The sequence below is a fragment of the Sebastes fasciatus genome, chromosome 16, assembly GCF_043250625.1.
Source record: "Sebastes fasciatus isolate fSebFas1 chromosome 16, fSebFas1.pri, whole genome shotgun sequence".
In the NCBI taxonomy this organism is placed as follows: Eukaryota; Metazoa; Chordata; class Actinopteri; order Perciformes; family Sebastidae; genus Sebastes; species Sebastes fasciatus.
In genome coordinates this window covers 7890335-7905868 of record NC_133810.1, presented here as the reverse complement: position 1 = coordinate 7905868, position 15534 = coordinate 7890335, and positions in this window count along the sequence as shown.

Genomic DNA, 15534 nt, shown 5'->3' with positions numbered 1-15534 from the left:
CATAAAAAAACGTCATAGTATAGTATGTCGAAAAATTTCATGCGGAAAAAAAGTCATAGTATAGTATGTTGATAAATTAATGAAAAAAACGTCATAGTATAGTATGTCGAAAAATTTCATTAAAAAACGTCATAGTATAGTATGTCGAAAAATTTCATAAAAAAACGTCATAGTATAGTATGTCGAAAAATTTCATGCGGAAAAAAAGTCATAGTATAGTATGTTGATAAATTAATGAAAAAAAACGTCATAGTATAGTATGTCGAAAAATTTCATAAAAAAACGTCATAGTATAGTATTTCGAGAAAAGTCATAGTATAGCATGTCGAAAAATTTCATTAAAAAACGTCATAGTATAGTATGTCGAAAAATTTCATAAAAAAACGTCATAGTATAGTATTTCGAGAAGTCATAGTATAGCATGTCGAAAAATTTCATTAAAAAACGTCATAGTATAGTATGTCGAAAAATTTCATGCGGAAAAAAAGTCATAGTATAGTATGTTGATAAATTAATGAAAAAAAACGTCATAGTAGTATGTCGAAAAATTTCATAAAAAAACGTCATAGTATAGTATTTCGAAAAATTTCATAAAAAAAAGTCATAGTATAGTATGTCGAAAAATTTCATAAAAAAACGTCATAGTATAGTATGTCGAAAAATTTCATAAAAAAACGTCATAGTATAGTATTTCGAGAAAAGTCATAGTATAGCATGTCGAAAAATTTCATAAAAAAACGTCATAGTATAGTATGTCGAAAAATTTCATAAAAAAACGTCATAGTATAGTATGTCGAAAAATTTCATTAAAAAACGTCATAGTATAGTATGTTGATAAATTAATGAAAAAAAACGTCATAGTATAGTATGTCGAAAAATTTCATGCGGAAAAAAAGTCATAGTATAGTATGTTGATAAATTAATGAAAAAAAACGTCATAGTATAGTATGTCGAAAAATTTTATAAAAAAAGGTCATAGTATAGTATGTCGAAAAATTTCATAAAAAAACGTCATAGTATAGTATTTCGAGAAAAGTCATAGTATAGCATGTCGAAAAATTTCATAAAAAAACGTCATAGTATAGTATGTCGAAAAATTTCATGCGGAAAAAAAGTCATAGTATAGTATGTCGAAAAATTTCATGCGGAAAAAAAGTCATAGTATAGTATGTCGATAAATTAATGAAAAAAAACGTCATAGTATAGTATGTCGAAAAATTTCATTAAAAAACGTCATAGTATAGTATGTTGATAAATTAATGAAAAAAAACGTCATAGTATAGTATGTCGAAAAATTTCATAAAAAAACGTCATAGTATAGTATGTCGAAAAATTTCATGCGGAAAAAAAGTCATAGTATAGTATGTTGATAAATTAATGAAAAAAAACGTCATAGTATAGTATGTCGAAAAATTTCATAAAAAAACGTCATAGTATAGTATGTCGAAAAATTTCATAAAAAAACGTCATAGTATAGTATTTCGAGAAAAGTCATAGTATAGTATGTTGATAAATTAATGAAAAAAAACGTCATAGTATAGTATGTCGAAAAATTTCATAAAAAACGTCATAGTATAGTATGTCGAAAAATTTCATGCGGAAAAAAAGTCATAGTATAGTATGTTGATAAATTAATGAAAAAAAACGTCATAGTATAGTATGTCGAAAAATTTCATAAAAAAACGTCATAGTATAGCATGTCGAAAAATTTCATAAAAAAACGTCATAGTATAGTATTTCGAGAAGTCATAGTATAGTATGTCAAAAAATTTCATTAAAAAACGTCATAGTATAGTATGTCGAAAAATTTCATGCGGAAAAAAAGTCATAGTATAGTATGTTGATAAATTAATGAAAAAAAACGTCATAGTATAGTATGTCGAAAAATTTCATAAAAAAACGTCATAGTATAGTATGTCGAAAAATTTCATTAAAAAACGTGATAAATTAATGAAAAAAAACGTCATAGTATAGTATGTCGAAAAATTTCATAAAAAAACGTAATAGTATAGTATGTCGAAAAATTTCATAAAAAAACGTCATAGTATAGTATTTCGAGAAAAGTCATAGTATAGCATGTCGAAAAACTTCATAAAAAAACGTCATAGTATAGGATGTCGAAAAATTTCATTAAAAAACGTCATAGTATAGTATGTCGAAAAATTTCATGCGGAAAAAAAGTCATAGTATAGTATGTTGATAAATTAATGAAAAAAAACTTCATAGTATAGTATGTCGAAAAATTTCATAAAAAAACGTCATAGTATAGTATGTCGAAAAATTTCATAAAAAAACATCATAGTATAGTATGTCGAAAAATTTCATAAAAAAACGTCATAGTATAGTATTTCGAGAAAAGTCATAGTATAGCATGTCGAAAAATTTCATAAAAAAACGTCATAGTATAGTATGTCGAAAAAGTTCATTAAAAAACTTCATAGTATAGTATGTCGAAAAATTTCATAAAAAAACGTCATATAGTATGTCGAAAAATTTCATGCGGAAAAAACGTCATAGTATAGTATGTTGATAAATTAATGAAAAAAAACGTCATAGTATAGTATGTCGAAAAATTTCATAAAAAAACGTCATAGTATAGTATGTCGAAAAATTTCATAAAAAAACGTCATAGTATAGTATTTCGAGAAAAGTCATAGTATAGCATGTCGAAAAATTTCATAAAAAAACGTCATAGTATAGTATGTCGAAAAATTTCATGCGGAAAAAAAGTCATAGTATAGTATGTTGATAAATTAATGAAAAAAACGTCATAGTATAGTATGTCGAAAAATTTCATTAAAAAACGTCATAGTATAGTATGTCGAAAAATTTCATAAAAAAACGTCATAGTATAGTATGTCGAAAAATTTCATGCGGAAAAAAAGTCATAGTATAGTATGTTGATAAATTAATGAAAAAAAACGTCATAGTATAGTATGTCGAAAAATTTCATAAAAAAACGTCATAGTATAGTATTTCGAGAAAAGTCATAGTATAGCATGTCGAAAAATTTCATTAAAAAACGTCATAGTATAGTATGTCGAAAAATTTCATAAAAAAACGTCATAGTATAGTATTTCGAGAAGTCATAGTATAGCATGTCGAAAAATTTCATTAAAAAACGTCATAGTATAGTATGTCGAAAAATTTCATGCGGAAAAAAAGTCATAGTATAGTATGTTGATAAATTAATGAAAAAAAACGTCATAGTAGTATGTCGAAAAATTTCATAAAAAAACGTCATAGTATAGTATTTCGAAAAATTTCATAAAAAAAAGTCATAGTATAGTATGTCGAAAAATTTCATAAAAAAACGTCATAGTATAGTATGTCGAAAAATTTCATAAAAAAACGTCATAGTATAGTATTTCGAGAAAAGTCATAGTATAGCATGTCGAAAAATTTCATAAAAAAACGTCATAGTATAGTATGTCGAAAAATTTCATAAAAAAACGTCATAGTATAGTATGTCGAAAAATTTCATTAAAAAACGTCATAGTATAGTATGTTGATAAATTAATGAAAAAAAACGTCATAGTATAGTATGTCGAAAAATTTCATGCGGAAAAAAAGTCATAGTATAGTATGTTGATAAATTAATGAAAAAAAACGTCATAGTATAGTATGTCGAAAAATTTTATAAAAAAAGGTCATAGTATAGTATGTCGAAAAATTTCATAAAAAAACGTCATAGTATAGTATTTCGAGAAAAGTCATAGTATAGCATGTCGAAAAATTTCATAAAAAAACGTCATAGTATAGTATGTCGAAAAATTTCATGCGGAAAAAAAGTCATAGTATAGTATGTTGATAAATTAATGAAAAAAAACGTCATAGTATAGTATGTCGAAAAATTTCATAAAAAAAGGTCATAGTATAGTATGTCGAAAAATTTCATAAAAAAACGTCATAGTATAGTATTTCGAGAAAAGTCATAGTATAGCATGTCGAAAAATTTCATAAAAAAACGTCATAGTATAGTATGTCGAAAAATTTCATGCGGAAAAAAAGTCATAGTATAGTATGTTGATAAATTAATGAAAAAAAACGTCATAGTATAGTATGTCGAAAAATTTCATAAAAAAGGTCATAGTATAGTATGTCGAAAAATTTCATAAAAAAACGTCATAGTATAGTATGTCGAAAAATTTCATAAAAAAAGTTCATAGTATAGTATGTCGAAAAATTTCATGCGGAAAAAAAGTCATAGTATAGTATGTCGAAAAATTTCATGCGGAAAAAAAGTCATAGTATAGTATGTCGATAAATTAATGAAAAAAAACGTCATAGTATAGTATGTCGAAAAATTTCATAAAAAAACGACATAGTATAGTATGTCGAAAAATTTCATAAAAAAACGTCATAGTATAGTATTTCGAGAAAAGTCATAGTATAGCATGTCGAAAAATTTCATAAAAAAACGTCATATTATAGTATGTCGAAAAATTTCATGCGGAAAAAAAGTCATAGTATAGTATGTTGATAAATTAATGAAAAAAAACGTCATAGTATAGTATGTCGAACAATTTCAAAAAAAAACGTCATAGTATAGTATGTCGAAAAATTTCATGCGGAAAAAAAGTCATAGTATAGTATGTTGATAAATTAATGAAAAAAAACGTCATAGTATAGTATGTCGAAAAATTTCATAAAAAAAGGTCATAGTATAGTATGTCGAAAAATTTCATAAAAAAACGTCATAGTATAGTATTTCGAGAAAAGTCATAGTATAGCATGTCGAAAAATTTCATAAAAAAACGTCATAGTATAGTATGTCGAAAAATTTCATGCGGAAAAAAAGTCATAGTATAGTATGTCGATAAATTAATGAAAAAAAACGTCATAGTATAGTATGTCGAAAAATTTCATAAAAAAACGTCATAGTATATAGTATGTCGAAAAATTTCATAAAAAAACGTCATAGTATAGTATGTCGAAAAATTTCATGCGGAAAAAAAGTCATAGTATAGTATGTTGATAAATTAATGAAAAAAAACGTCATAGTATAGTATGTCGAAAAATTTCATAAAAAAACGTCATAGTATAGTATTTCGAGAAAAGTCATAGTATAGCATGTCGAAAAATTTCATAAAAAAACGTCATAGTATAGTATGTCGAAAAATTTCATGCGGAAAAAAAGTCATAGTATAGTATGTTGATAAATTAATGAAAAAAAACGTCATAGTCGAAAAATTTCATGCGGAAAAAAAGTCATAGTATAGTATGTCGATAAATTAATGAAAAAAACGTCATAGTATAGTATGTCGAAAAATTTCATAAAAAAAGGTCATAGTATAGTATGTCGAAAAATTTCATAAAAAAACGTCATAGTATAGTATGTCGAAAAATTTCATAAAAAAAGGTCATAGTATAGTATGTCGAAAAATTTCATAAAAAACGTCATAGTATAGTATGTCGAAAAATTTCATAAAAAAAGGTCATAGTAGTATGTCGAAAAATTTCATAAAAAAAGGTCATAGTATAGTATTTCGAGAAAAGTCATAGTATAGCATGTCGAAAAATTTCATAAAAAAACGTCATAGTATAGTATGTCGAAAAATTTCATGCGGAAAAAAAGTCATAGTATAGTATGTTGATAAATTAATGAAAAAAAACGACATAGTATAGTATGTTGATAAATTAATGAAAAAAAACGTCATAGTATAGTATGTCGAAAAATTTCATAAAAAAACGTCATAGTATAGTATGTCGAAAAATTTCATGCGGAAAAAAAGTCATAGTATAGTATGTTGATAAATTAATGAAAAAAAACGTCATAGTATAGTATGTCGAAAAATTTCATAAAAAAACGTCATAGTATAGTATGTCGAAAAATTTCATAAAAAAAGGTCATAGTATAGTATGTCGAAAAATTTCATAAAAAAACGTCATAGTATAGTATTTCGAGAAAAGTCATAGTATAGCATGTCGAAAAATTTCATAAAAAAACGTCATAGTATAGTATGTCGAAAAATTTCATGCGGAAAAAAAGTCATAGTATAGTATGTTGATAAATTAATGAAAAAAAACGTCATAGTCGAAAAATTTCATGCGGAAAAAAAGTCATAGTATAGTATGTCGATAAATTAATGAAAAAAAACGTCATAGTATAGTATGTCGAAAAATTTCATAAAAAAACGTCATAGTATAGTATGTCGAAAAATTTCATAAAAAAACGTCATAGTATAGTATTTCGAAAAATTTCATAAAAAAACGTCATAGTATAGTATGTCGAAAAATTTCATAAAAAAACGTCATAGTATAGTATTTCGAGAAAAGTCATAGTATAGCATGTCGAAAAATTTCATAAAAAAACGTCATAGTATAGTATGTCGAAAAAGTTCATTAAAAAACTTCATAGTATAGTATGTCGAAAAATTTCATAAAAAAACGTCATATAGTATGTCGAAAAATTTCATGCGGAAAAAACGTCATAGTATAGTATGTTGATAAATTAATGAAAAAAAACGTCATAGTATAGTATGTCGAAAAATTTCATAAAAAAAGGTCATAGTATAGTATTTCGAGAAAAGTCATAGTATAGCATGTCGAAAAATTTCATAAAAAAACGTCATAGTATAGTATGTCGAAAAATTTCATGCGGAAAAAAAGTCATAGTATAGTATGTTGATAAATTAATGAAAAAAAACGTCATAGTATAGTATGTCGAAAAATTTCATAAAAAAAGGTCATAGTATAGTATGTCGAAAAATTTCATAAAAAAACGTCATAGTATAGTATGTCGAAAAATTTCATGCGGAAAAAAAGTCATAGTATAGTATGTTGATAAATTAATGAAAAAAAACGTCATAGTATAGTATGTCGATAAATTTCATAAAAAAACGTCATAGTATAGTATGTCGAAAAATTTCATGCGGAAAAAAAGTCATAGTATAGTATGTCGATAAATTAATGAAAAAAAACGTCATAGTATAGTATGTCGAAAAATTTCATAAAAAAAGGTCATAGTATAGTATGTCGAAAAATTTCATAAAAAAACGTCATAGTATAGTATTTCGAGAAAAGTCATAGTATAGCATGTCGAAAAATTTCATAAAAAAACGTCATAGTATAGTATGTCGAAAAATTTCATGCGGAAAAAAAGTCATAGTATAGTATGTTGATAAATTAATGAAAAAAAACGTCATAGTCGAAAAATTTCATGCGGAAAAAAAGTCATAGTATAGTATGTCGATAAATTAATGAAAAAAAACGTCATAGTATAGTATGTCGAAAAATTTCATAAAAAAACGTCATAGTATAGTATGTCGAAAAATTTCATAAAAAAACGTCATAGTATAGTATTTCGAAAAATTTCATTAAAAAACGTCATAGTATATAGTATGTCGAAAAATTTCATAAAAAAACGTCATAGTATAGTATGTCGAAAAATTTCATAAAAAAACGTCATAGTATATAGTATGTCGAAAAATTTCATAAAAAAACGTCATAGTATAGTATGTCGAAAAATTTCATAAAAAAACGTCATAGTATAGTATGTCGAAAAATTTCATTAAAAAACGTCATAGTATAGTATGTTGATAAATTAATGAAAAAAAACGTCATAGTATAGTATGTCGAAAAATTTCATTAAAAAACGTCATAGTATAGTATGTTGATAAATTAATGAAAAAAAACGTCATAGTATAGTATGTCGAAAAATTTCATAAAAAAACGTCATAGTATAGTATGTCGAAAAATTTCATGCGGAAAAAAAGTCATAGTATAGTATGTTGATAAATTAATGAAAAAAAACGTCATAGTATAGTATGTCGAAAAATTTCATAAAAAAACGTCATAGTATAGTATGTCGAAAAATTTCATAAAAAAACGTCATAGTATAGTATTTCGAGAAAAGTCATAGTATAGTATGTTGATAAATTAATGAAAAAAAACGTCATAGTATAGTATGTCGAAAAATTTCATAAAAAAACGTCATAGTATAGTATGTCGAAAAATTTCATGCGGAAAAAAAGTCATAGTATAGTATGTTGATAAATTAATGAAAAAAAACGTCATAGTATAGTATGTCGAAAAATTTCATAAAAAAACGTCATAGTATAGCATGTCGAAAAATTTCATAAAAAAACGTCATAGTATAGTATTTCGAGAAGTCATAGTATAGTATGTCAAAAAATTTCATTAAAAAACGTCATAGTATAGTATGTCGAAAAATTTCATGCGGAAAAAAAGTCATAGTATAGTATGTTGATAAATTAATGAAAAAAAACGTCATAGTATAGTATGTCGAAAAATTTCATAAAAAAACGTCATAGTATAGTATGTCGAAAAATTTCATTAAAAAACGTGATAAATTAATGAAAAAAAACGTCATAGTATAGTATGTCGAAAAATTTCATAAAAAAACGTAATAGTATAGTATGTCGAAAAATTTCATAAAAAAACGTCATAGTATAGTATTTCGAGAAAAGTCATAGTATAGCATGTCGAAAAACTTCATAAAAAAACGTCATAGTATAGGATGTCGAAAAATTTCATTAAAAAACGTCATAGTATAGTATGTCGAAAAATTTCATGCGGAAAAAAAGTCATAGTATAGTATGTTGATAAATTAATGAAAAAAAACTTCATAGTATAGTATGTCGAAAAATTTCATAAAAAAACGTCATAGTATAGTATGTCGAAAAATTTCATAAAAAAACATCATAGTATAGTATGTCGAAAAATTTCATAAAAAAACGTCATAGTATAGTATTTCGAGAAAAGTCATAGTATAGCATGTCGAAAAATTTCATAAAAAAACGTCATAGTATAGTATGTCGAAAAAGTTCATTAAAAAACTTCATAGTATAGTATGTCGAAAAATTTCATAAAAAAACGTCATATAGTATGTCGAAAAATTTCATGCGGAAAAAACGTCATAGTATAGTATGTTGATAAATTAATGAAAAAAAACGTCATAGTATAGTATGTCGAAAAATTTCATAAAAAAACGTCATAGTATAGTATGTCGAAAAATTTCATAAAAAAACGTCATAGTATAGTATTTCGAGAAAAGTCATAGTATAGCATGTCGAAAAATTTCATAAAAAAACGTCATAGTATAGTATGTCGAAAAATTTCATGCGGAAAAAAAGTCATAGTATAGTATGTTGATAAATTAATGAAAAAAACGTCATAGTATAGTATGTCGAAAAATTTCATTAAAAAACGTCATAGTATAGTATGTCGAAAAATTTCATAAAAAAACGTCATAGTATAGTATGTCGAAAAATTTCATGCGGAAAAAAAGTCATAGTATAGTATGTTGATAAATTAATGAAAAAAAACGTCATAGTATAGTATGTCGAAAAATTTCATAAAAAAACGTCATAGTATAGTATTTCGAGAAAAGTCATAGTATAGCATGTCGAAAAATTTCATTAAAAAACGTCATAGTATAGTATGTCGAAAAATTTCATAAAAAAACGTCATAGTATAGTATTTCGAGAAGTCATAGTATAGCATGTCGAAAAATTTCATAAAAAAACGTCATAGTATAGTATGTCGAAAAATTTCATGCGGAAAAAAAGTCATAGTATAGTATGTTGATAAATTAATGAAAAAAAACGTCATAGTAGTATGTCGAAAAATTTCAAAAAAAAACGTCATAGTATAGTATTTCGAAAAATTTCATAAAAAAAAGTCATAGTATAGTATGTCGAAAAATTTCATAAAAAAACGTCATAGTATAGTATGTCGAAAAATTTCATAAAAAAACGTCATAGTATAGTATTTCGAGAAAAGTCATAGTATAGCATGTCGAAAAATTTCATAAAAAAACGTCATAGTATAGTATGTCGAAAAATTTCATAAAAAAACGTCATAGTATAGTATGTCGAAAAATTTCATTAAAAAACGTCATAGTATAGTATGTTGATAAATTAATGAAAAAAAACGTCATAGTATAGTATGTCGAAAAATTTCATGCGGAAAAAAAGTCATAGTATAGTATGTTGATAAATTAATGAAAAAAAACGTCATAGTATAGTATGTCGAAAAATTTTATAAAAAAAGGTCATAGTATAGTATGTCGAAAAATTTCATAAAAAAACGTCATAGTATAGTATTTCGAGAAAAGTCATAGTATAGCATGTCGAAAAATTTCATAAAAAAACGTCATAGTATAGTATGTCGAAAAATTTCATGCGGAAAAAAAGTCATAGTATAGTATGTTGATAAATTAATGAAAAAAAACGTCATAGTATAGTATGTCGAAAAATTTCATAAAAAAAGGTCATAGTATAGTATGTCGAAAAATTTCATAAAAAAACGTCATAGTATAGTATTTCGAGAAAAGTCATAGTATAGCATGTCGAAAAATTTCATAAAAAAACGTCATAGTATAGTATGTCGAAAAATTTCATAAAAAAAGTTCATAGTATAGTATGTCGAAAAATTTCATGCGGAAAAAAAGTCATAGTATAGTATGTCGAAAAATTTCATGCGGAAAAAAAGTCATAGTATAGTATGTCGATAAATTAATGAAAAAAAACGTCATAGTATAGTATGTCGAAAAATTTCATAAAAAAACGACATAGTATAGTATGTCGAAAAATTTCATAAAAAAACGTCATAGTATAGTATTTCGAGAAAAGTCATAGTATAGCATGTCGAAAAATTTCATAAAAAAACGTCATAGTATAGTATGTCGAAAAATTTCATGCGGAAAAAAAGTCATAGTATAGTATGTTGATAAATTAATGAAAAAAAACGTCATAGTATAGTATGTCGAACAATTTCAAAAAAAAACGTCATAGTATAGTATGTCGAAAAATTTCATGCGGAAAAAAAGTCATAGTATAGTATGTTGATAAATTAATGAAAAAAAACGTCATAGTATAGTATGTCGAAAAATTTCATAAAAAAAGGTCATAGTATAGTATGTCGAAAAATTTCATAAAAAAACGTCATAGTATAGTATTTCGAGAAAAGTCATAGTATAGCATGTCGAAAAATTTCATAAAAAAACGTCATAGTATAGTATGTCGAAAAATTTCATGCGGAAAAAAAGTCATAGTATAGTATGTCGAAAAATTTCATGCGGAAAAAAAGTCATAGTATAGTATGTCGATAAATTAATGAAAAAAAACGTCATAGTATAGTATGTCGAAAAATTTCATAAAAAAACGTCATAGTATAGTATGTCGAAAAATTTTATAAAAAAACGTCATAGTATAGTATGTCGAAAAATTTCATGCGGAAAAAAAGTCATAGTATAGTATGTTGATAAATTAATGAAAAAAAACGTCATAGTATAGTATGTCGAAAAATTTCATAAAAAAACGTCATAGTATAGTATTTCGAGAAAAGTCATAGTATAGCATGTCGAAAAATTTCATAAAAAAACGTCATAGTATAGTATGTCGAAAAATTTCATGCGGAAAAAAAGTCATAGTATAGTATGTTGATAAATTAATGAAAAAAAACGTCATAGTCGAAAAATTTCATGCGGAAAAAAAGTCATAGTATAGTATGTCGATAAATTAATGAAAAAAAACGTCATAGTATAGTATGTCGAAAAATTTCATAAAAAAAGGTCATAGTATAGTATGTCGAAAAATTTCATAAAAAAACGTCATAGTATAGTATGTCGAAAAATTTCATAAAAAAACGTCATAGTATAGTATGTCGAAAAATTTCATGCGGAAAAAAAGTCATAGTATAGTATGTTGATAAATTAATGAAAAAAAACGTCATAGTATAGTATGTCGAAAAATTTCATAAAAAAAGGTCATAGTAGTATGTCGAAAAATTTCATAAAAAAAGGTCATAGTATAGTATTTCGAGAAAAGTCATAGTATAGCATGTCGAAAAATTTCATAAAAAAACGTCATAGTATAGTATGTCGAAAAATTTCATGCGGAAAAAAAGTCATAGTATAGTATGTTGATAAATTAATGAAAAAAAACGACATAGTATAGTATGTTGATAAATTAATGAAAAAAAACGTCATAGTATAGTATGTCAAAAAATTTCATAAAAAAAGGTCATAGTATAGTATGTCGAAAAATTTCATGCGGAAAAAAAGTCATAGTATAGTATGTTGATAAATTAATGAAAAAAAACGTCATAGTATAGTATGTCAAAAAATTTCATAAAAAAAGGTCATAGTATAGTATGTCGAAAAATTTCATAAAAAAACGTCATAGTATAGTATGTCGAAAAATTTCATAAAAAAACGTCATAGTATAGTATTTCGAGAAAAGTCATAGTATAGCATGTCGAAAAATTTCATAAAAAAACGTCATAGTATAGTATGTCGAAAAATTTCATGCGGAAAAAAAGTCATAGTATAGTATGTTGATAAATTAATGAAAAAAAACGTCATAGTCGAAAAATTTCATGCGGAAAAAAAGTCATAGTATAGTATGTCGATAAATTAATGAAAAAAAACGTCATAGTATAGTATGTCGAAAAATTTCATAAAAAAACGTCATAGTATAGTATTTCGAAAAATTTCATAAAAAAACGTCATAGTATAGTATGTCGAAAAATTTCATAAAAAAACGTCATAGTATAGTATTTCGAGAAAAGTCATAGTATAGCATGTCGAAAAATTTCATAAAAAAACGTCATAGTATAGTATGTCGAAAAAGTTCATTAAAAAACTTCATAGTATAGTATGTCGAAAAATTTCATAAAAAAACGTCATATAGTATGTCGAAAAATTTCATGCGGAAAAAACGTCATAGTATAGTATGTTGATAAATTAATGAAAAAAAACGTCATAGTATAGTATGTCGAAAAATTTCATAAAAAAAGGTCATAGTATAGTATTTCGAGAAAAGTCATAGTATAGCATGTCGAAAAATTTCATAAAAAAACGTCATAGTATAGTATGTCGAAAAATTTCATGCGGAAAAAAAGTCATAGTATAGTATGTTGATAAATTAATGAAAAAAAACGACATAGTATAGTATGTTGATAAATTAATGAAAAAAAACGTCATAGTATAGTATGTCGAAAAATTTCATAAAAAAAGGTCATAGTATAGTATGTCGAAAAATTTCATAAAAAAACGTCATAGTATAGTATGTCGAAAAATTTCATGCGGAAAAAAAGTCATAGTATAGTATGTTGATAAATTAATGAAAAAAAACGTCATAGTATAGTATGTCGATAAATTTCATAAAAAAACGTCATAGTATAGTATGTCGAAAAATTTCATGCGGAAAAAAAGTCATAGTATAGTATGTCGATAAATTAATGAAAAAAAACGTCATAGTATAGTATGTCGAAAAATTTCATAAAAAAAGGTCATAGTATAGTATGTCGAAAAATTTCATAAAAAAACGTCATAGTATAGTATTTCGAGAAAAGTCATAGTATAGCATGTCGAAAAATTTCATAAAAAAACGTCATAGTATAGTATGTCGAAAAATTTCATGCGGAAAAAAAGTCATAGTATAGTATGTTGATAAATTAATGAAAAAAAACGTCATAGTCGAAAAATTTCATGCGGAAAAAAAGTCATAGTATAGTATGTCGATAAATTAATGAAAAAAAACGTCATAGTATAGTATGTCGAAAAATTTCATAAAAAAACGTCATAGTATAGTATTTCGAGAAAAGTCATAGTATAGCATGTCGAAAAATTTCATAAAAAAACGTCATAGTATAGTATGTCGAAAAAGTTCATTAAAAAACTTCATAGTATAGTATGTCGAAAAATTTCATAAAAAAACGTCATATAGTATGTCGAAAAATTTCATGCGGAAGAAACGTCATAGTATAGTATGTTGATAAATTAATGAAAAAAAACGTCATAGTATAGTATGTCGAAAAATTTCATAAAAAAAGGTCATAGTATAGTATTTCGAGAAAAGTCATAGTATAGCATGTCGAAAAATTTCATAAAAAAACGTCATAGTATAGTATGTCGAAAAATTTCATGCGGAAAAAAAGTCATAGTATAGTATGTTGATAAATTAATGAAAAAAAACGACATAGTATAGTATGTTGATAAATTAATGAAAAAAAACGTCATAGTATAGTATGTCGAAAAATTTCATAAAAAAAGGTCATAGTATAGTATGTCGATAAATTTCATAAAAAAACGTCATAGTATAGTATGTCGAAAAATTTCATAAAAAAACGTCATAGTATAGTATGTCGAAAAATTTCATGCGGAAAAAAAGTCATAGTATAGTATGTCGATAAATTAATGAAAAAAAACGTCATAGTATAGTATGTCGAAAAATTTCATAAAAAAAGGTCATAGTATAGTATGTCGAAAAATTTCATAAAAAAACGTCATAGTATAGTATTTCGAGAAAAGTCATAGTATAGCATGTCGAAAAATTTCATAAAAAAACGTCATAGTATAGTATGTCGAAAAATTTCATGCGGAAAAAAAGTCATAGTATAGTATGTTGATAAATTAATGAAAAAAAACGTCATAGTCGAAAAATTTCATGCGGAAAAAAAGTCATAGTATAGTATGTCGATAAATTAATGAAAAAAAACGTCATAGTATAGTATGTCGAAAAATTTCATAAAAAAACGTCATAGTATAGTATTTCGAGAAAAGTCATAGTATAGCATGTCGAAAAATTTCATAAAAAAACGTCATAGTATAGTATGTCGAAAAATTTCATAAAAAAACGTCATAGTATAGTATTTCGAGAAAAGTCATAGTATAGCATGTCGAAAAATTTCATAAAAAAACGTCATAGTATAGTATGTTGATAAATTAATGAAAAAAAACGTCATAGTATAGTATGTCGAAAAATTTCATAAAAAAAGGTCATAGTATAGTATTTCGAGAAAAGTCATAGTATAGCATGTCGAAAAATTTCATAAAAAAACGTCATAGTATAGTATGTCGAAAAATTTCATAAAAAAACGTCATAGTATAGTATGTCGAAAAATTTTATAAAAAAACGTCATAGTATAGTATGTCGAAAAATTTCATGCGGAAAAAAAGTCATAGTATAGTATGTTGATAAATTAATGAAAAAAAACGTCATAGTATAGTATGTCGAAAAATTTCATAAAAAAAGGTCATAGTATAGTATGTCGAAAAATTTCATAAAAAAACGTCATAGTATAGTATGTCGAAAAATTTCATGCGGAAAAAAAGTCATAGTATAGTATGTTGATAAATTAATGAAAAAAAACGTCATAGTATAGTATGTCGAACAATTTCATAAAAAAACGTCATAGTATAGTATGTCGAAAAATTTCATAAAAAAACGTCATAGTATAGTATGTCGAAAAATTTCATAAAAAAAGGTTATAGTATAGTATTTCGAGAAAAGTCATAGTATAGCATGTCGAAAAATTTCATAAAAAAAGGTCATAGTATAGTATGTCGAAAAATTTCATAAAAAAACGTCATAGTATAGTATTTCGAGAAAAGTCATAGTATAGCATGTCGAAAAATTTCATAAAAAAACGTCATAGTATAGTATGTCGAAAAATTTCATGCGGAAAAAAAGTCATAGTATAGTATGTTGATAAATTAATGAAAAAAAACGTCATAGTATAGTATGTCGAACAATTTCATAAAAAAACGTCATAGTATAGTAT